The sequence below is a fragment of the Bufo bufo genome, chromosome 2, assembly GCF_905171765.1.
Source record: "Bufo bufo chromosome 2, aBufBuf1.1, whole genome shotgun sequence".
NCBI classification, from domain to species: Eukaryota; Metazoa; Chordata; class Amphibia; order Anura; family Bufonidae; genus Bufo; species Bufo bufo.
The window spans coordinates 196404583-196428741 of record NC_053390.1 but is presented as its reverse complement, the minus strand read 5'-3'; positions in this window follow the sequence as shown (position 1 = coordinate 196428741).

Sequence of the window (24159 nt, the reverse complement as noted above, 5' to 3'; positions counted from 1 at the left end):
CATTGGGGACCGCAAATTGCGGTCCCCAATGCACAGAACGGCCGCACAAGCAGGGCCGTCTTTACCAAGGGGCAAAAGGGGCAGCTGCCCTGGGCCCAGTTGCTCCTGGGGGGCCCAAGGCAGCTGCCTCTTGAGTCCTGCTAGCCACTTCCCCGGGTGTCAGGCTGTCAGCTGTGATCTAGGACCTTAGCTGTGATCTAGGACCTTAGATGACATCATCACCATGTGACCAGTAACCTAGCAATATTACTGGTCACATGGCTATGAGGTCATCAAGGTCCTATCAGGAGTGTTGCAGGAGAAGTTTGCCTTAAAGGGCTTCTACCACCAGATTTGGTCTTATTTAGCTGACTGACACTAGCGATGTGCTAGTGTCAGCAGTCCATAACAGTGTTCTTACTTATCATCTGTCTGCTGCCGTTCACCTTAAAAACGTACTTTTATAGATATGCTAATGAGCCTCTAGGTGCTATGTTAGGGTTGCCACCCTTTCTTCAAGCCAAACCCGAACAGAAGGGAAGGAGGGCCCCCTTCCAGGCCCCACCCATGTCCCGCCTCCAGCCATGCCCATGTCCCGCCTCCAGTCACACCCATGTCCCGCCTCCACCCCTGGTCGCTGTCACACTGCGATCGTTACACCCCTGAAGAGGCTCATTAGCATATTATATGTCTTTATTTTAAGAGAACAGCGGCAGCGGCAGGCAGGGCGTTATAAAGCACACTGTTATGTACTGCTAACATTAGCCCATCGCTAATGTCAGTCAGCTACATAACATAAAGTTTTTTCTGATGATTGACAGATTCAGAAACCTGTTTAAAGGGTTTCTACCACCAGAAATACTGTTATGTAGCTGACTGATATAGCGATGCGCTAATGTCAGCACTACATAACAGTATGTTTCTAACATTAGTCCCTGCAGCCGTTTTTGCTAAAAAAGTACTTTTATTATATGCTAATGAGCCTCTAGGTGCTATGTGGGCGTAAAATCAGCACCTAGAGGCTCCGTCCACTCACCCATTATACCGCCCACGTCCATTGTTGTGCCCGCCCAGCTCCTCTTGATTGATGCCACTGTTCCCTGCATCGATGGCGAAATCCCGCGCCTGCGCCGTTCACTTCTGTCTTCGGCACAGGCACAGTGAGTGAATGATGCGATCCTGGTGCCGGAATCCTCACTGCGCCTGCGCCGACTACGTCACAGTGAGGAAGCCGGCATCAGGAGAGCAGCCTTCACTCACTCACAGAAGTGAACGGCGCAGGCGCGGGATTTCGCCAACGATGCAAGGAACAGTGGCATCAATCAAGAGGAGCAGGGTGGGCAGAACACTGGACCTGGGCGGGATAAAGCGTGAGTAGACGGAGCCTCTAGGTGCTGATTTTACGCCCACATAGCACCTAGAGGCTCATTAGCATATTATAAAAGTGTTTTTTTAGCAAGAACGGCTGCAGGGACTAATGTTAGAAACATACTGTTATGTAGTGCTGACTTTAGCGCATCGCTATATCAGTCAGCTACATAACAGTATTTCTGGTGGTAGAAACCCTTTAAACACTGTTGCATTTACACACTTCAAATGTTTTATATACCTTTTTAGAAGTGACTATCTAGGACAGGTGTCAGGACTGTCTTGGTCACACACAGGTTGAAAAACCACTCTGCAGGCAGGGCACAGTGGGCACTGGGCTGGGCACTACTTGGGCAGGCTGCTGGAGCTGGACTGGAGCTGGACTGGAGTCTGGAGAAGAAGAATGAGTTCAATTCTCCCTCCCTGCCTCTCTCTCTGATGTCACTTCCTGTGTGGACCTGACTTCCTTATCAGAGAGAAGGAGGGAGGGACTGGGAGGTAGAGGAGGAGCGAGGAGACCGGAGACTGATTGAACAGTGAGTGAGCCGCTGCGCTGCCTGGCATCACTGTAGTGTAGACTAGAGGAGGGAGGGGAGAGGAGGGAGGAGGGGAGGCTCGGGAGCTGACTGTCCTGGTCAATCCCGGACAGGTGGCAACCCTATGCTATGTGGGCGTCATTAGCACCTAGAGGGCTCCGTCCACTAACCATTTCAGCCGCCCATCGCGTCCCTCCAGCCCGCCCCGCTCCTGTTGATTGACGTGAAACTTCTCAGTATCTCGTACCAATTCTCGCGCCTGCACCGTGCGCTTCTGTATTCTCCCGGCGCCGGCTTCCTCACTGCGCCTGCGCCAACTACGTTACAGTGAGGAAGCCGGCACCAGGAGCGCGGCATTCACTCACTGCGCATGCGCCGAATACAGAAGCGCACGGCGCGGGAATTGGTACGAGATACTAAGAAGTTTCACTTCAATCAACAGGAGCGGGGCGGGCTGGAGGGACGCGATAGGCGGCTGAAATGGTTAGTGGACGGAGCCCTCTAGGTGCTAATGACGCCAACATAGCACCTAGAGGCTCATTAGCATATCTATAAAAGTATGTTTTTAAGGTGAACGGCAGCAGACAGATGATAAGTAAGAACACTGTTATGGACTGCTGACACTAGCACATCGCTAGTGTCAGTCAGCTAAATAGGACCAAATCTGGTGGTAGAAGCCCTTTAACTGTGGAGCTTTTTTTGTGAAGATTACATCAGAAAAATGTGACAGGGGCTGTTATGCTAATATACTGTAAACTACTGTATAGTGGGGTGCTGTATACTGTGTCGGGCTGTATACTGTGTCGGGCTGTATACTGTGTCGGGCTGTATACTGTGTGGGGCCTGTATACTGTAGGGGGGCCTGTATACTGTGGGGGGGTCTGTATACTGTGGGGGTACTGTATACTGTAGGGGGGCTCTATAGTGTGGGGAGCCTGTATACTGTGGGGGGCCTGTATACTGTGTGTGGGGGGGCTGTATACTGTGTGGGGGGCTGTATACTGTGGGGGGGCTGTATACTGTGTGGGGGGCTGTATACTGTGTGGGGGGTGCTGTATACTGTGTGGGGGGGCTGTATACTGTGTGGGGGCCTGTATACTGTGTGGGGGCCTGTATACTGTGGGGGCCAGTATACTGTGGGGGTCTGTATAGTGTGGGGGGCCTGTATAGTGTGGGGGCACGTATAGTGTGGGGGGCTGTATACTGTGGGTGCTGTATATTGTGGAGTGCTATACTGCTGTACTGTATACTGTGGGTGGCTGTATACTGTATACTGTGGGTGCTGTATAGTGTGGAGTGCTATACTGCTGTACTGTATAGTGTGGGGGGCTGTATAGTGTGGGGTGCTGTATTGTGTATAGTTTGGGGTGCTGTATACGGTGAGGTGCTATACTGCTCTACTGTATACTGTGAGGTGTTGTATACTGTGGGGTGCTATATACTGTGGACTGCTATACTGCTCTACTATATACTGTGGGGTACTGTATAGTGTGGGGTGCTATACTGCATACTGTGTGGTGCTGTATACTATAGGGTGCTATACTGCATACTGTGGGGTGCTGTATACTATAGGGTGCTATACTGCATACTGTGGGGTGCTGGGGTGCACTGTAACACTAGGGTGAGCCAAGCCCTGGTCTCCTTCTTGCAGAGCGGTGCCCACTTCCAGCCTGAGCCCAGCTGCCCAGAGCACTGATCCTGAGCCGCTGGAGTCTTCAGAACTGGAAGTATTTACAGTCATTCACTGTACTCTACCAGATGTGTGGATTTTTTGTGTGTGTGTTGTGGTGGAGGGCGTGATTGCCTGCTAAGGTGTGGGAAGGCGGTATCCAGGGGGCCCAAGTAAATTTTTGGCCAGGGTCCAATCAATATTAAAGACGGCCCTGCGCACAACGGCCATGTGTATGAGGCCTAAGGGTGGGTTCACATCATTTTTTTGCCATCCATTTGATGTATATGTAAAAAAAAAAAAAAAAAAAGGATACACACCACGCTTTTCCATCTTGTAGAGTCTCGTAAAAAATGTTTGTTAACGTATATGTTTTTTTCCCAATGGAACTGTATAATGATGGATGCCATTGTGTTGCATCTGTCTGAGGCATCCATTAACATACTGGTATATGTTTTTTCTATACGTTAAACGGATGGCAAAAACATGATGTGAACCCATCCTAACATGCTGTCTATACATTTCATTTCATGGTGACATTTCATGGCCAACACCAGTGCCATGTCTTCCTTCTCATCCAGTTGTTTAATTAGGATATGGAGAAGGGCGCTGAGGAGGTGAGGCATGGGACACAGCACAGAGCCAGCCCTACTTTCAGCATGCTGCCTTGTCTTTCAGTGCTAACAAGTATATAAAAGGACACAGCATTATATACTTACTCATAGATTGGAAGCTCTCTCAAGCAGAGCCCTCACTCCTATTGTCTGAATTGTTGACTTATCAATTTGTAATGTCCACTTTGTTTGTTCATGTTCCCCTAAAAGCGCTGTGGAATATGCTGGCGCTATATAAATAAAGATTATTATTATTACTACATTCAGCGATGTCTCCTTTGATTGTAGACATTCTTTTTCCTCATCTTCTCCATTTGGCCCTTGATGAATTCTTTCAGCAATATCTCTTTTCTGCAGAGTTTGTCACACAGACATCTTAGGCTTCTCATTTTCCCATCATCCTCCCCACCTTCTAAACATAAACTCCCCAACTTGTTTCATCAATTGTGTCACTTCCCCATAATGCAACGTCCATGCTCCCCAGTGTCCCCACAATGCCCACATACTATACTACATAAAAAATAGTGCCATACAGAAATTCCCTCTGAAAATATGTCCTTGACAGTTATAATGCCCCCGGTAATAATATTGCCTCCAGATAGTGGGCCAAGTAATAATATGCTCACCCAGAGTGGCTTCAGTAGAAATAAAGCCACCTTGTAGTGCCCCAGTATTCATAAATCCCCCTATTGTGCCCCCAGTAGTAATAAAGCTCCCTTTAGTGTCCTTAGTAATAATAATGCACTCTATAGTGCCCCCAGTAATAATAATACTCCCTATAGTGTTCCCAGTGTAATAGTGTCTCTATAGTGCCTAGTATTTATAATGCACCTATAGTGCTTCCAGCAATAATAATGCCTCCCAATGTACCTCCAGTAGTAATAACACCCCTTATAGTGCCCTCATTATTACTAATGCAACTCCATAGTGCCTCCAGTAGTTTCCCCAAGTGGTCGAGGAGAAAAAAAAAACTCAGCTCCTGTTCTATTCCACCGTCTGTAGTACATGCCACATTACACATGCCTCTTCTGGCCTGTGACCTGTGACCTGAGAGGGGCATCTTCACTCACTTCACAAATCATGGAAGGGGGAGTGAAAGGGGCAGTGGAAAACAATGCAATTTATTGGGAGACAGAGGGAAGAAAGATAAGACACAAGAAGAAGAATAAAATATGTTATTTTGAACTCACTTGTTGATAAAGGTGGTTAATAGATTGGGAACAAAAGTTTAGGCCTTCTAAGTTTATCATCTTCACAACATCCATATGTCCTCCAGATCTCCCATAATGACACGTTTAGACATTGGGGGGGATATTTCAAACTGTTGTAAAGTAGAACTAGCTTAGTTGCCCTTAGGCTACTTTCACACTAGCGTTCGGGTGTCCGCTTGTGAGCTCCGTTTGAAGGGGCTCACAAGCGGCCCCGAACGCATCCGTACTGCCATAATGTATTCTGAGTGGACGCGGATCCGCTCAGAATGCATCAGTCTGGCAGCGTTCAGCCTCCGCTCCGCTCAGCAAGTGGACACCTGAACGCTGCTTGCAGCGTTCGGGTGTCCGCCTGGCCGTGCGGAGGCAAGCGGATCCGTCCAGACTTACAATGTAAGTCAATGGGGACGGATCCGTTTGAAGTTGACACAGTATGGCTCAATCTTCAAACGGATCCGTCCCCCATTGAATTTCAATGTAAAGTCTGAACGGATCCGTTCAGGCTACTTTCACACTTAGAATTTTTTTTAAACTATAATGCAGACGGATCCGTTCTGAACGGATCCAAACGTCTGCATTATAGGAGCGGATCCGTCTGTGCAGACAGCAGACGGATCCGCTCTGAACGCTACTGTGAAAGTAGCCTTAGATTGTTTTTCATTTTTGGGAGAAAGTGTGAATTAAATGTAAAGCACAATGTACTAACCATTTACCGATCATATCGATGATTGCCAGCTAAACATTCAATTTAGACTGTGCTCACATGACATTTTTGTCCCACATTTAATGCATACAAATTAAGTATATATTAAACTGATTCCTTGACGGATGCTATATAGCGGCATCGGTCACCATAGGGTTCCATTGTAAAAGTACGTATCCATTTAACGTATGCAACTGTTTTGCAGGACTCTGCAGGATGGAAAAGTGTAGTGTACTATGGTTTTCCATTTTTTTTTTCTAACATACAGTTGCAAGAAAAAGTATGTGAACCCTTTGGAATGCTATGGATTTCTGCACAAATTGGTCATACAATGTGATCTGATCTTCATCTAAGTCACAAATATAGACAATCACAGTCTGCTTAAACTAATAACACACAAAGAATTAAATGTTACCATGTTTTTATTGAACACACCATGTAAACATTCACAGTGTAGGTGGAAAAAGTATGTGAACCCCTAGACTAATGACATCTCCAAGAGCTAATTGGAGTGAGGTGTCAGCCAACTGGAGTCCAATCAATGAGATGAGATTGGAGGTGTTGGTTACAGCTGCCCTGCCCTATAAAAAACACACACCAGTTCTGGGTGTGCTTTTCACAAGAAGCATTGCCTGATGTGAATAATGCCTCGCACAAAAGAGCTGTCAGAAGACCTACGATTAAGAATTGTTGACTTGCATAAAGCTGGAAAGGGTTATAAAAGTATCTCCAAAAGCCTTGCTGTTAATCAGTCCACGGTAAGACAAATTGTCTATAAATGGAGAAAGTTCAGCACTGCTGCTACTATCCCTAGGAGAGGCCGTCCTGTGAAGATGACTGCAAGAGCACAGCGTAGACTGCTCAATGAGGTGAAGAAGAATCCTAGAGTGTCAGTTAAAGACTTACAAAAGTCTCTGGCATATGCTAACATCCCTGTTAGCGAATCTACGATACGTAAAACACTAAACAAGAATGGATTTCATGGGAGAATACCACAGAGGAAGCCACTGCTGTCCAAAAAAAACATTGCTGCACGTTTACAGTTTGCACAAGAGCACCTGGATGTTCCACAGCAGTACTGGCAAAATATTCTGTGGACAGAAGAAAGCAAAGTTGAGTTGTTTGGAAGAAACACACAACACTATGTGTGGAGAAAAAGAGGCACAGCACACCAACATAAAAACCTCATCCCAACTGTGAAGTATGGTGGTGGGGGCATCATGGTTTAGGGCTGCTTTGCTGCGTCAGGGCCTGGACGGATTGCTATAATCGAAGGAAAAATGAATTCCCAGGTTTATCAAGACATTTTGCAGGAGAACTTAAGTGTCATGCCCTGCTCAGGTTATGTGCGGAGGTCTGCCAGGCTTGTTTTGGATTTGGATTTGAGTTGTATCCGCCTCCTTCAAAATCTGGACCTAAGTACTTGCACTTTAGAGAGAGAGATTCCGGTTTTCGCAATTGACTCTTCCCCTCTTTCTCAAAGGAGTCTCACTCATATTGCTCATGGTATTCAGTTAAGGGTGGGTGATTCACATGTTGAGATCATGTCTTGTTTTGTCATGAAGGATTTGCCCGCTCCTATAGTCTTAGGGTTACCGTGGTTGACAAAACATAATCCAATTATAGATTGACAAGCAAGACAAATCATTGGTTGGGGTGAATTTTGTTCGGATAATTGTCTTGGCACATCTATCTCTGGTGTGTCCACTACGGTTCTACCTCAGTATCTCTCAGATTTTGCGGATGTCTTTTCAGAGGGTGGGGCTCAGGAATTGCCCCCTCATCGTGACTATGATTGTCCAGTTAATCTCATCCCTGGGGCTAAGTTGCCAAAGTTTTGGCTTTACAATCTTTCTCAACCCGAAAGAGAGGTCATGCGGAAGTATATCGCTGAGAGTTCGGCAAAAGGTCATATTAGGCCATCTCAGTCTCCGGTGGCAGTAGGTTTATTCTTTGTAAAGAAAAAGGATGGATCGCTGAGACCTTGTTTGGATTTACGGGAATTGAACCGTATTACGGTCCGGGATCCGTATCCCCTTCCTTTGATCTCCGACCTTTTTGATCAGATTGTTGGTGCCAAGGTGTTTTCCAAGTTGGATTTGAGAGGGGCCTACAATCTGATCAGAATCAAGGAAGGGGATGAGTGGAAAACGGCATCAATACGCACAAGGGTCATTTTGAGAATCTGATTATGCCTTTTGGGTTGACGAACGCGCCAGCGGTATTTCAGCGATTCGTCAATGACATTTTTCATCATTTGGTGGGGAGGTTCGTGGTAGTTTACTTGGATGACATTTTAATTTATTCTCCTGATCTGAAGACCCATCAGGATCATGTGAGACAGGTTTTGACGATCCTTCGGGAGAATAAATTATATGCCAAATTGGAGAAATGTGTGTTTTCTGTGCAGGAGCTTCTGTTTTTGGGATATCTGCTTTCTGACTCTGGTTTTGGTATGGACCCCGAAAAGGTCTAGGCGGTTCTGGAATGGGACCGACCAGAGAATCAGAAAGCTTTGATGCGGTTTTTGGGGTTTACTAATTATTATAGAAAATTTATTTTGAACTATTCTACCATTGTAAGGCCTCTGACTGATATGACAAAGAAGGGCGCCGACATCTCTGTTTGGTCGGATGAGGCATTGCAGGCCTTTTCGACTATTAAGTAATGTTTTGCGTCTGCTCCCATTCTGGTGCAGCCCGATGTGTCTCAGCCATTCGTGGTGGAGGTTGATGCATTAGAAGTGGGGGTTGGAGCGGTGCTGTCGCAGGGTTCATCTCCTGGCAAGTGGGTCCCGTGTGCTTTTTTTTCCAAGAAGCTCTCGGTCGCCGAGAAGAATTATGATGTGGGAGATAGAGAGTTGCTGGCCATCAAGTTGGCCTTTGAGGAATGGCGTCACTGGTTGGAGAGGGTGTCTCACCCCGTTACTGTATATACGGATCATAAGAATTTGGCTTACCTGCAATCTGCCACGCGTCTGAACCCTAGACAGGCCAGATGGTCACTGTTTTTTACCAGGTTCAATTTTGTGGTTACTTTTCGCCCAGGGGTTAAAAACGTCAAGGCTGATGCGTTGTCTCGCAGTTTTCCTGGGGGATGTGATTCAGAGGATCCTGCTCCGATTTTGGCTGATGGGGTGGTGGTCTCCGCTCTGTACCCCGAATTGGAGATGGAGGTGTTGGGAGCCCAGGAGGGGGCTCCTGGTTCTTGTCCCCCAGGGAGGTTGTTTGTTCCCGAAGAACTGCGATACAAGGTATTCAAGGAACATCACGATACTGTCCTTGCTGGAAATCCTGGTGGTAAGTCCACCTGTGACCTTGTGTCCTGGAGGTTCTGGTGGCCCTGGTTACGTAAGAGCATTGAGGATTACGTGGCAGCTTGTGAAACCTGTGCACGATCTAAGGTTGCTCATACTCGACCGGCTGGTTCACTCCTTCCTTTGTCTATTCCGTCTCGTCCTTGGACGCACTTGTCTATGGACTTTATTACGGATCTGCCGAGTTCCTCCGGGAAAACAGTAATTTTGGTGGTAGTTGACCGTTTTAGCAAGATGGCTCACTTTATATCGTTAACTAGTCTGCCTAATGCCAAGACTCTTGCGCAGATTTTTGTTGATAATATCGTGAAATTGCATGGTATTCCTTCAGATTTGGTTTCTGATAGGGGCACGCAATTTGTCTCCAGGTTTTGGAGGGTGTTCTGCTCTCGGCTTGGCATTCAACTTTCGTTCTCTTCGGCTTTTCATCCGCAGTCGAATGGACAGACAGAGCATACTAATCAAAACCTGGAGACCTACTTGAGGTGCTTTGTGGCTGAGAATCAGGAGGACTGGTCCTCATTCTTGTCCCTAGCAGAGTTTGCTTTGAATAACCGTAGGCAGGAGTCCACGGGTAAGTCGCCATTTTTTGGCGCATATGGTTTTCATCCTCAGTTTGGTACTTTTTCTGGGACTAGTTCCTCTGGGATGCCAGAGGAGGAGAGATTTTCTTCTGCCTTGTCTTCTATCTGGCGGAGGATCCAAGTGAATTTGGAGACGATGGGTGAGAGGTATAAGCGAATGGCTGACAAGAGACGTGTGACTGGTCCGGACCTGTGTGTGGGTGATCTGGTGTTGTTGTCCACTAAAAATATTAAACTGAGAGTGCCATCTTGGAAACTGGGTCCAAGATTTATTGGCCCGTACAAAATATCTGCGGTGATCAATCCAGTAGCGTTTCGGCTAGATCTTCCGCAGACTTGGAGGATCCATGATGTATTCCATAGGTCTTTATTGAAAAAATTTGTGAGACCGGTGGAACCATCGCCATTGCCCCCTCCTCCTGTTCTGGTCGATGGAAATTTAGAGTTCGAGATCTCCAGGGTTCTTGACTCTAGAGTTCTTCGGGGTTCCCTTCAGTACCTGGTACACTGGAGGGGATACGGCCCTGAGGAGAGGATGTGGGTTCCGGCGCTGGATGTCAGTGCCAGCCGACTGGTTAGGGCTTTTCACAGATCCCACCTGGATAAGATTGGTCCGGGGTGTCCGGAGGTCACCCGTAGAAGGAAGGGGGGGTACTGTCATGCCCTGCTCAGACGATGTGCGGAGGTCTGTCAGATTAGCAGCACGTGTCTAATCATTTTTGTTTTGGAGTCGTGCTAGATCCGCCTCCCTTCAGGTGCTCTGGGTGGGGTCATTGGCTTAAATTACTTTCACTCCCAGGGGGCCGTGCGGGTTATAGCTCAGTCAGTCTGTGGAAGTAAGGAGTGAAGGATTGGCTTTTCCGACTCAAATAAGATAAGTTGGTTTCTTATTTCTTTGGTTTGCTGTCTTGGCTTTTGTGTGTCGTCTGTCCCCTCCTGGTTCTGAGGGAGCAGGCTGTCCCTTTTTCCCCTTTCCCCATCTCAGGGATTCTAAGGTATTCTCAGCCCAGGCACGAGGACACATTATTCCTACCTTCAAGGTCTGAATTTGGGCAAAGCAGAATAGGGAGAGCAGTTAGGGATTAGCTAGGAGGTGACCCTATCCCCAGCCTCCCGCCTAGAAAACTTATTTTGTGATTTATGTATCTTATATCCTGTCCGCCATGACAGGCTTAAACAAAAGAAAATACGCCTTCTAGAGTGGCCCAGTCAGAGTCCTTGCCTCAACCCGATTGAGATGCTGTGGCATGACCTCAAGAAAGTGATTTACACAAGACATCCCAAGAAAATTGCTGAACTGAAACAGTTCTGTAAAGAGCAATGGTCAAGAATTACTCCTGACCGTTGTGCAAGTCTGATCTGCAACTACAGGAAACGTTTGGTTGAAGTTATTGCTGCCAAAGGAGGTTCAACCAGTTATTAAATCTAAGGGTTCACATACTTTTTCCACCTGCACTGTGAATGTTTACATGGTTTGTTCAATAAAAACATGGTAACATTTAATTCTTTGTGTGTTATTAGTTTAAGCAGACTGTGATTGTCTATTGTTGACTTAGATGAAGATCAGATAACATTTTATGACCAATTTGTGCAGAAATCCATATCATTCCAAAGGGTTCACATACTTTTTCTTGCAACTGTATGTACTCAGTACTTGGTTTGGGCCCCTTTTGCATCAATTACTGCCTCAATGCGGCGTGGCATGGATGCTATCAGCCTATGGCACTGCTGAGGTGTTATGGAAGACCAGGATCCTTCAATAGCAGCCTTCAGCTCTTCTGCATTGTTCGGTCTCATGTCTCTCATCTTTCTATTGGTAATGCCCCATAGATTCTCTATGGGGTTCAGGTCAGGTGAGTTTGCTGGCCAATCAAGCACAGTAATCCCATGGTCATTGAACCAGGTTCTGGTACTTTTGGCAGTGTGCGCAGGTGCCAAGTCCTGCTGGAAAATGAAATCACCATCTCCATAAAGCTCGTCTGCTGAAGGAAGCATGAAGTGCTCCAAAATCTCCTGGTAGACGGCTTCGTTGACTCTGGAGTTAATAAAGCACAGTGGACCAACACCAGCAGATGACAAGGCTCCCCAAATCAACACAGACTGTGGAAACTACACACTGGACTTCAAGCATCTTGCATTGTGTGCTTCTCCATGGTGTCATATTCAACAATAAAAATCAAATATCATAAATAACCTAGTAAATAATAAACGCCAGTATGGATGAAATGGCCGCGGTCTTTATTAAATTTTGGGGTAACATAAACCAAAAGCAAATAAACCATTATAACTTTGAAATACCCATAAATAATAAAGTCCATTACAACTTATCTTTTGTCCACCCAGAAGGCTGGGCGACTAACCCCCCCAAAATTCCAAAGACCGCGACATATCTTTCGGGAGGGCGGGCGGGACGAACTTCCAGTTTGAATCTTGACACGATGACTGAATCCTCAATGTAAATAAAATAATGGCTGCACACACATATAACCAGTAAAGCTGAGAAATGGGGATCATTCTAAATTCAAGTGGTACTATACCTACTATTGGAATCAATGGAAGCTCTTAGCGCACATTTTGATCAAACTTGTGTCGGGCCCATCCACCACGCAACAAGGTGGCTTCCGCGGACGGGTCCCTATCACTAATATACCGCCTCTCTTGGACTTATCCAAGTCCACATTATCAGGGCAGTTAAGGAACCAGCTTCATTTGTACTTTACTTAGAAACTCCAGGCAGATGGGCGTGTGCTCAGTCTAAAAGAGGCGCCACCCTCAGATAAATATTACAAGAAAGTTTAGACTGGCATATTCTTATTCATAATCATAGTCATAGGTGCACATCCATAAGGCAAGCATAATAAATAAAAAAATAATGGCCTCACACACATATAAGCAGTAAAGCTGAGAAATGGGGATCATTCTAAATTCAAGTGGTACTATACCTACTATTGGAATCAATGGAAGCTCTTAGCGCACATTTTGATCAAACTTGTGTCAGGCCCATCCACCACACGTCAAGGTGGCTTCCGCGGAGGAATGGTACCACTTGAATTTAGAATGATCCCCATTTCTCAGCTTTACTGCTTATATGTGTGTGCAGCCATTATTTATTTATTTATTATGTTTGCCTTATGGATGTGCACCCATGACTATGATTATGAATAAGAATATGCTAGTCTAAACTTTCTTGTAATATGAATCCTCAATGTAAGTACCGCTCCATAAATAGCCGAAATTCCCACCACAAAGGGCCCATCACCAATCAAAGTTCAATTTAAAATTAAAAACTATGCCCAGCAACCAGGCAGCAACAGATCTAACCAATAGTAACGCTGGGTAAACTTACCCAGCAACCAAATTGACCGATCCTGAAGCTGTCTGTCTTGTCACCGGCTTACTGAAAATCAGAGGAGAAATTAAGAGAAAATAGGGGGGGGGGGGGGGGGGGAGAAAAACCACCAAACATCTTATGTTTTCAATGACACCATGAGGGACAAAGCCAATTCTGGCCTTGCCCCCGTCATGGTGTCATATTCAACAATAAAAATTTAGTGTAACCCCTCCTGCTCTCCAAGTTTCGGGCCATGGCTCTGCCGACCACTGGCCTTGAAAAAAGGCTACATAGCCCCAAGAACCAGAAGCATCAGTGAATAAACCAAGTGCATCCACATCTATAAACTCCCGTTGCCAAATACTAGTACCGTTAAAGTGAATCAGAAACTCTTCCCATACTCTAAGGTCATCTTTTAAAATATCTAGATAATCTCACATGTGATGATGGAGATTTAAGACCGCTAGTAGCCATGTATAGCCTTCTTGAAAATATCCTCCCAATAGGTATAATTCTAGAAGCAAAAAAGGCCCAGCAAACTCTGTAATTCCCGCAATGTTGTTTTCTTAACCACTAACATCCTTCTGATTAATTCTAATAACCTGTTCACCTTTTCAATGGGAAGCCTAAATTCCATTGATGCCGTATCTATTGTTATACCCAAGAATTCAATTAAACGACATGGCAAAACAGTTTTTTCCTGTGCTAAAGGGATACCAAAATGAATACAAACTTCATAAAAACGATTCAACAACAAAGAACAAATGTCTGAACTAGGGGGACCAATAAACAAAAAATCATCAAGATAATGTAATAAACCACCTTCTTTAACTGAATACATACAAACCCAATGAATGAAACTAGAAAAAGATTCAAAATAAGAACACGATAACGAAAAACCCATCGGCAAACACTTATCAAAGTAATATTCCCCATCAAATTGAAAACCTAACGAATTAAACCCTTCCGGACACACTGGCAATAAACGAAAAGCTGATTTTATATCCACTTTAGCCAATAAGCAATCCCTACCGAACAAATTCAACAACTTGACTGCCTCATCAAAAGAGCTATAAGATACAGAACATAACTTACAATCTATTTCATTATTAAGCGAATATTTCTCAGGGTAAGATAAATGATGGATCAACCTAAACTCATTGGAAGCTTTCTTAGGTACCAGACCCAGGGGGGAAATACGAAAATTCTTGAATGGTGGATCCAAAAAAGGACCCGACACTCTACCTGCTATAACTTCTTTAATAATTTTGTCCCTAACCACTTCAATATTTAACCCCTTAAGGACATAGGACGTACCGGTACGCCCTATTTCCCGAGTCCTTAAGGACCAAGGACGTACCGGTACGTCCTAACTTTTAAATCGGGATTCCGGCGCCCGAGGGGTTAAACGGAACGGGATTTCGGCTGAAATCCTTCAGCCGGCATCCTGTGACAACGCCAGGGGGGGTGATGTGACCCCCCCGTGTCGGCGATCGCAGCAAACCGCAGGTCAATTCAGACCTGCGGTTTGCTGCGCTTTTTGCAGTTTCTGATGCCCGCGGTCCCTGACCGCGGGGATCAGAAACTTTAGAGTGGCTATAATCTATATTTTCTACCCCCCCCTGCACCCCTGCATGATTTGATGCCGGCGGGTGGTGCGGGGGGGGGGTGTCGCATGCGGTGGGGGCGTTGCGGGAGGCGGGCGGTGCGGCAGGCGGGATCGCGATCCCCCGCCCGCCTCCCATGAATGATCGTTGGCTTCTAGTGGTTATACCAGGGTGCCAGCACATTGCTGGCACCCTGGTATAAACGGCTGACATCTGTGCAGATGTCAGCCGTTTAACCCTTTCCATACCGCGGTCCGTACGGACCGCTGTATGGAAAAAGTTAACTGTCATCGGTCAGGGAGCTCACTCCCTCTCCATCGGGGGGCTGCTGTGCCTTTGCAGCCCCCCGATGGAGAGGGAGAGAGCCCCCAGAGAGCCCCCCTTAGCCCCGTGCTTACCCTTCCCCGTCTGCGAAGTTCTGAGCAGACGGGGAGGGTTCCCATGGCAACAGGACGCCTGCTCAGGCGTCCTGCTGTCCATGGTGCTGAACAGATCTATGCTGAAAGCATAGATCTGTTCAGTGTAAGTAAAATACAGTACAGAACAATATATATTGTACTGTACTGTATTATACAGACATCAGACCCACTGGATCTTCAAGAACCAAGCGGGTCTGGGTCAAAAAAATGTAAAAAAAAGTGAAAAAAGTTAAGATAAAAAAAAACACATTTATCACTGAATAAAAATTAAAAAAATAAAATAAACTACACATATTAGGTATCGCCGCGTCCGTAACGACCTGATCTATAAAATGGTCATGTTACTTTCCCCGCACGGTGAACGCCATAAAAATAAAAAAATAAAAACTATGAGAACTATGAGAAAATTGAAATTTTGCCCACCTTACTTCCCAAAAAAGGTAATAAAAGTGATCAAAAAAGTCGCATGTACACCAAAATAGTACCAATCAAACCGTCATCTCATCCCGCAAAAAATGAGACCCTACTCAAGATAATCGCCCAAAAGCTGAAAAAACTATGGCTCTTAGACTATGGAAACACTAAAACATGATTTTTTTTGTTTCAAAAATGAAATCATTGTGTAAAACTTACATAAATAAAAAAAAAGTATACATATTAGGTATCGCCGCGTCCGTATCGACCGGCTCTATAAAAATATCACATGACCTAACCCCTCAGATGACCACCGTAAAAAAAATAAAAATAAAAACAGTGTAAAAAAAGCCATTTTTTGCCATTTTACGTCACAAAAAGTGTAATAGCAAGCGATCAAAAAGTCATATGCACCCCAAAATAGTGCCAATCAAACCGTCATCTCATCCCGCAAAAAATGAGACCCTACTCAAGATAATCGCCCAAAAACTGAAAAAACTATGGCTCTTAGACTATGGAGACACTAAAACATTTTTTGGGTTTTAAAAATGAAGTTATTGTATAAAACTTACATAAATAAAAAAAAATGTATACATATTAGGTATCGCCGCGTCCGTGACAACCTGCTCTATAAAATTACCCCATGATCTAACCTGTCAGATGAATGTTGTAAATAACAAAAAAAAAAAACTTGCCAAAAAAGCTATTTCTTGTTACCTTGCTGCACAAAAAGTGTAATATAGAGCAACCAAAAATCATATGTACCCTAAACTAGTACCAACAAAACTGCCACCCTATCCCGTAGTTTCTAAAATGGAGTCACTTTTTTGGAGTTTCCACTCTAGGGGTGCATCAGGGGGGCTTCAAATGGGACATGGTGTCAAAAAAACCAGTCCAGCAAAATCTGCCTTCCAAAAACCGTATGGCATTCCTTTCCTTCTGCGCCCTGCCGTGTGCCTGTACAGCTGTTTACGACCACATATGGGGTGTTTCTGTAAACTACAGAATCAGGGCCATAAATAATGAGTTTTGTTTGGCTGTTAACCCTTGCTTTGTAACTGGAAAAAAAATATTAAAATGGAAAATCTGCCAAAAATTTGAAATTTTGAAATTGTGTCTGTATTTTCCATTAAATCTTGTGCAACACCTAAAGGGTTAACAACGTTTGTAAAATCAGTTTTGAATACCTTGAAGGGTGTAGTTTCTTAGATGGGGTCACTTTTATGGAGTTTCTACTCTAGGGGTGCATCAGGGGGGCTTCAAATGGGACATGGTGTCAAAAAAACAGTCCAGCAAAATCAGCCTTCCAAAAACCAAACGGCGCACCTTTCACTCTACGCCCTACTGTGTGCCCGTACAGTAGTTTACGGCCACATATGGGGTGTTTCTGTAAACAGCAGAGTCAGGGCAATAAAGATACAGTCTTGTTTGGCTGTTAACCCTTGCTTTGTTAGTGGAAAAAATGGGTTAAAATTGAAAATTAGGCAAAAAAATGAAATTCTCAAATTTCATCCCCATTTGCCAATAACTCTTGTGCAACACCTAAAGGGTTAACGACGTATGTAAAATCAGTTTTGAATACCTTGAGGGGTGTAGTTTCTTAGATGGGGTCACTTTTAGGGAGTTTCTCCTCTAGGGGTGCATCAGGGGGCTTCAAATGGGACATGGTGTCAAAAAACCAGTCCATAAAAATCAGCCTTCCAAAAACCATACGGCGCACCTTTCACTCTACGCCCCGCTGTGTGGCCGTACAGTAGTTTACGGCCACATATTGGGTGTTTCTGTAAACGGCAGAGTCAGGGCAATAAAGATACAATCTTGTTTGGCTGTTAACCCTTGCTTTGTTAGTGGAAAAAATGGGTTAAAATGAAAAATTAGACAAAAAAATTAAATTCTCAAATTTCCTCCCCATTTGCCAATAACTCTTGTGCAACACCTAAAGGGTTAATAATGTATGCAAAATCAGTTTTGAATACCTTGAGGGGTGTAGTTTCTTAGATGGGGTCATTTTTGGGTGGTTTCTATTATGTAAGCCTCGCAAATCGACTTCAGACCTGAACTGGTCCCTAAAAATTTAGTTTTTGTAAATTTCTGAAAAATTTCAAGATTTGCTTCTAAACTTCTAAGCCTTATAACATCCCCAAAAAATAAAATATCATTCCCAAAACAATTCACACATGAAGTAGACATATGGGGAATGTAAAGTCATCACAATTTTTTGGGGTATTACTATGTATTACAGAAGTAGAGAAACTGAAACTTTGAAATTTGCAAATTTTTCAAAATTTTTGGTAAATTAAGTATTTTTTTTGTGCAAAAAAAATAATTTTTTTGACTTCATTTTACCAGTGTCATGAAGTACAATATGTGACGAAAAAACAATCTCAGAATGGCCTGGATAAGTCAAAGCGTTTTAAAGTTATTAGCACTTAAAGTGACACTGGTCAGATTTCCAAAAAATGGCCTGGTCCTTAAGGTGAAAATGAGCCTGGTCCTTAAGGGGTTAAATGGACAGAATTTAAATTCTCAGTCCAAATACATCCTGGACCTTTAAATCCGGGAACCAAGAAATTCTCACTAAAACCCCTAAACAGAAGCTCCGCCTTCTCCCGATTTGGATATATTCCTAACCACGGAAGCATGTTTAGTAACTTCACTGGAGTCTGCGCTTTTTGTAAATTCCCGACTAGTAAAGGTCTGTTGGGATCAAGAAGCCCTTTTAAAACACCTGAACATAGGGTGTGGACCCGAACAGACTGAACATTCGTGCTTGTACCTACATGAATTCATCCATTTACACGCAGACTCGATGAAGGCAAAACATAAATCCTTCTTTATAATATTTTGTGATCCCCCACTCTGCTGCTTCGTTGAAACAGCTGACCTCTGAGGAAGCATCAAACTAAGCCATAAGCCCACAACCTTGCTTCCCCACTTCGAACCTGGGTGAACTGCTAATTTCTGATGAAAAGTTTCATCATATTGAAACCATGAAAACCCACCGAAATTACGGTAAGCCTCCAAAATCGTATCAATATGCTGAAACAATCCCACACACAATTGGCAACTAAAATAGAAGCATATATACAGAATGCCTGTAACCAATTGTTAAATGATCTAGGTACGACACTCCTCCTTTCATCCTCTGACTTTTCATCTGACTTCTTATCAGCTCTAAAAACCTCTTTGGCTAACGGGAGCAGGGATAAAATGTCCACATACTCGCGTTGCCAAATCTTTTCTTTTACATCAATAGTCAGATGAAAGCCCAAGGGTGAAGGCTCGCAAGACAAAGCCTCTTTCAAACATGATTCATTAACCCCTACCGCATTTTCAAGAACTGGCCCCCCCCTTACCAGCAGCAAACGTAGCCACCGATTAAGGGCGGTCAGCCCATGCCCCAACTGGCGAAGACAAAGCTGGCTCAGCCCTAGCAGCTGCACCTTAAGCCAGATCCAAAAATACTTTAGATAAACCCTGTAAAAAAGAAATATTCTGGTTATCAGGCAGCAATGAGTGCCTGCCACTGCTCTCACCACAAAGCTGCTGTTCCGAGTCTTCAAGCGGTGACCTAGCTATCTCCTCAGGACCAGGCTGCGAGACCACCGACCTGGGAGGAGACCGCTGGTGCCTGCCCGCTCTTGTACTTCTCCTAGTCGAATAAGTAATTATTGGCCTCTTCTTCCTGGTAGTTGACCTGGCCGGTGCTTCGGGATGACGGGATCCTGCAGGGACATCCACTTCCGGTACCTGACATGCCACTGCAACACTTCCGGGCGCAGCGCTATGACATCCTAAACTAGGCTCCTCCTCTTCCGGCGCTTGAGAAACTGCGACACCAGCTGAAGACACCGCACCGGACGTTGGCAATATCAGCGCCTCCCCAGCCAGCAACCTGCGCAGCCATTCTTCGCCGCCACAGGTAAAAGCTCATTTCTGAATCTGGCTGAGAAGGGCTTCAATGCTGCCGGGCTCCATGCTTCTCCACTGGAAACTTGATTGAAGAATCTGTAACCAGCGCCGCTCTTCTCTCTTCCCAGCTGCCGCTTCTCAGGTCCAATCGTCCGGGAAAGAAACTTCTCAGAGCCACCGAAGTTCCACACCGCCGGAGCTGAATCTCCACTGATGCCAACACCACCGCCGATTCTTCGCAGAAGGAGATGGACGAAATTCCAGCTTGAATCTTGACACGATGACTGAATCCTCAATGTAAGTACCGCTCCATAAATAGCCGAAATTCCCACCACAAAGGGCCCATCACCAATCAAAGTTCGATTTAAAATTAGAAACTCTGCCTAGCAGGCAGCAACAGATCTAACCAATAGTAATGCTGGGTAAACTTGCCCAGCAACCATCCAGCAACCAAATTGACCAATCCTGAAGCGGTCTGTCTTGTCACCGGCTTACTGAAAATCTGAGGAGAAAATAGGGGGGGGGGGGGGGGAGAAAAATCACCAAACATCCTATGTTTTCAATGACACCATGAGGGGCAAAGCCAATTCAGGCCTTGCCCCCGACATTCTTCCTCCAGACTCTGGGTCCTTGGTTTCCAAATGAGATGCAAAAGTTGCTCTTATCAGAAAAGAGGACTTTGGACCACTGAGCAACAGACCAGTTCTTTTTTTCTTTAGCCCAGGTAAGACGCTTCTGACGTTGTTTGTTGTTCAGGAGAGGCTTGACAAGAGGAATACGGCATTTGAAGCCCATGTCCAGAATCTATCTGTGTGTGGTGTCTCTTGATGCGCTAACTCCAGCCTCAGTCAACTCCTTGTGAAAGTCCCCAACACTTTTGAATGGCCTTTTCCTGACAATCCTCTCCAGGCTGCGGTTGTCCCTTCGACATAACTTTCTATTAATGTGCTTTGATACAGCACTTTGGGAACATCCAACTTCTTTTGCAATTACCTTTTGAGGTTTTCCCTCCTTATGGAAGGTGTTAATGATGGTTTTCTGCATAACTGTCAGGTCAGCAGTCTTTCCCATGATTGTGATTCCTACTGAACCAGACTGAGAGACAATTTAAAGGCTCAGGAACCCTTTGCAGGTGTTATGGATTAATTAGCTGACTAGAGTGTGACACTTTGAGACTAAAATATTGAACCTTTTCACAATATTCTAATTTTCTGAGATTGTGAATTTAGGGTTTTCATAAGCTTTAAGCCATAATCATCCAAATTATAACAAGTAAAGGCTTGAAATATCTCGATTTACATGTAATGAGTCTATCTCATATATTAGTTTCACCTTTTAAGTTGCATTACTGAAATAAATAAACTTTTGCAAAATATTCAAATTTTTTGAGTTTCACCTGTAAATGTCAGCAAGGATAGGTGCCGCAGCGCTGGCTGCAGCACCTATTTTTTATGTTTTTTTGTTATCTTTATTGAAAGTAGGTTTTAATGTATATTAATAAAAAGTATATTTTAGAGTAGGGTTCACTTCATTTTTAGTTATTACAAATTAACAGTGCCACTATTCACAGTATAATTACAGCAGGTGGTTGTAGTGCAGAGATGCTCAACCTGCTGCCCTCCAGCTTTTGCAAAACTACAACTCCCAGCATTCCCTAATAGCTGTAGGCTGCCCAAGCATGCTGAGAGTTGTCGTTTTGCAACAGCTGGAGGGCCGCAGGTTGGGCATCCCTGTTGTAGGGCCTAGTAGGCTGTCGGGTATATAAAGCAATTGCTTTATATAAAGATAAAAAAAAAATGTAGCGGATCAAAAGAAAAATTATGCAAACGATATTGATCCGGGAGATGGACATAATCATCTCACGAGTTCGATCAAGAACCTGATTATTTTGTGCAATCAGTAAAACAGGGTACAAGCGTCTATGCAAAAATATAAATGGTTTATTATACAATAGTTTAATATACAATTAAAAATGAATCAACATAAATTTCAATAATATACAATGATATGCAGTACCCAGAATTCACCACTATATGATGCCAACAAAACACTACTCAACCAACACAAGAGTATTATGCAATACAGCTTTAAATTTGTGAGAGAGATACAATCAATGGATTATGCGGAAAACTCAATCAAGAAGATGACAGATACGAGCCCTTACTCCGTCCAAAAAAATGATGACCAAACTCAGATAATCGTAGTATTGCAACAAAACTTATAAATTATTGGCTTGATGTCAATCTAGGGAATATAAAGATTCCCAACAGAGAGTTTCTCCAATATTATCCCCTTTATTCAGTTATATGCATTGTAACTGAAACAAGAGAGAATACTGATGTTGCAACTAACGTTACACGTCCGCAAATGAGCGGGTATCTGACTAAGTATCAAGCCAATTAATTTAGATCAATACTACATAAAACAAAAATATACATTACCCAAGGGTCAAGTGATGTGCAGAGTCTTGGGGCAGCCAGCTCTCAAGAGTTTTTCCCGATAATCCAAATGATTTTCCAGAGATCTATAATCCAAATGTTTCTTTGTTTTTTCTTTCTCCTTTCTTTTTTTCTTTTTCTTTTCTGGTAACTGGTTTCTTAACCCAAAACTTATCAGATGAACATGCCCTCCGAGTTTGGAACTTCCAATCATTGTTGGATGGGTGTGTGCATTGATAAGGAGCCTGACGTCATAATACTACCCAGAATGCACTTTTGCTACTGATGTAGTATTAACTGCTCATATCTAGGTGGCACTGTTGTATAAGCAATAGGCATCATACCATTAAGGGTCAACTCATACATGCCTGATATTTTCACTACTACACCTCTGACGTCTGGAGGCCTTGTCTCAGGGCCGAGGGACAAACTTTGATACATGAATGTATACTTTGAGGAACATCTAGACAATTCTCACACTGTGAAATTCATGTTCAGATATGAAAAACAATGAAGCCTTAGAATCTGCAGGTGCGGTGTATCTTCTAACTTTCCAAATGTATAATATATTGTTACTATAACACTAGCTTTTGAAAAGCACAGTAATCTTCTCATGGACTTACTTTGGCCTACATGAAAATCCATACAAAACAGTGAATATAAATCAACATTGCTCTTAAAGGCAATGAATACCCATTATAACTAAAATAAGTAGATATAACTGTTTACACTGAAAAAGCACAACAAGGCTACCTGGGTTACAATCCCTGGTCTCCATTATCTCTAGAGTATCTGGTTTGGGTCTATCATCTTATAGTCTCCAGGCTGGAAATGGTCAAACACCACTGGTGTTATCCAAGGTGCAGCATTTACTACAGCGACCCAATCAGTAACAGCAGTCCAAAGCAGGTCTATAGTATAGGCTGAAGACTGATACAGCCCCACGGATCTCAAAGTCTCCATCTCTTTCAGCATGCCCAACTATGTATTCTCTTCACTGGTAATTGACTAGCGGCATGTGTGCCTTGATTGACTGACCACAAGGTGCTCTTAGCTCCTCCATTTATGATCTGGCCACACCTAAGATGCAACAGGTGCATCACAGTGCTACAATGTTCTCTCGTGAGATTGCTGACCTCAGCCAAGCCATGTGCCCACTGCTACAGTCTTAAAGGTATAATACATACACATATAGATGCTTGTTAGACTTAACATACAGTCCCTTATTCAGCATATATAACACAATATGGCAAAACATAACATCACTTACTTTACTGGTGGTTACAGTTCAAGGCAAAGGTTGCTGTACACATGGATCACAGTTACAACCCTCGCACTGATGCTTCCTAAGGCTGTGCAGTGACAGGAGGGCACGACCTTTCTTCTCCTGGGCACACCCTGATGTTGGAGCTCCTGCTTGGTGGTCATTGGGGTGATTTTGTTGTTAGGTGTTTTGGCATGATGCGAGGCAGGGGTGTGGATGAAGTGACCGGCCAGTTGTAGTAAATAAATGTCTCTCTTTACTAAAGTGCGGCATAGGAGTAGTAGTACGTCAAACAGTGTCAAGGGGCAGCAGTTCACAGTGCAAATCTTCCCTAATAGCAATGTAAGGATAGCAGCAATGACGGGGTTGTGGTACTCCTGCTCCTCAGGATAGGTTGTCAACATCTGATCATGGGAGTGCAACTCTCAGCACCCCACCAATCAGCTGTTTGAAGAGGCTGCGGTGCTCCATTAAGTGCTCTTCCTAGGCCAATGGCATCACATTAATCGGTCAAATGGTCTATGCTCAGCTTCAAGTGAATAGGACCAGGCTGCAATACCAAGCACTGCCACTATACAAAGAACGTCGCTGTGCTTGGTATGTGTAAGGAGACTGCATCACTCACCAGAGCTCTGCAGCCTCTTCAAACAGATGATTGGTGATGGTGCCAAGTGGCAGAACCCCACTGAACAGATAATGATTACCTATCCTGAGGATATGCCATCAATATCCCACTCCTGAAAAACCCCTTTAAAGGTGGTCAACCAAAGTAATAAATGGAGTGATTTGACTGCAGT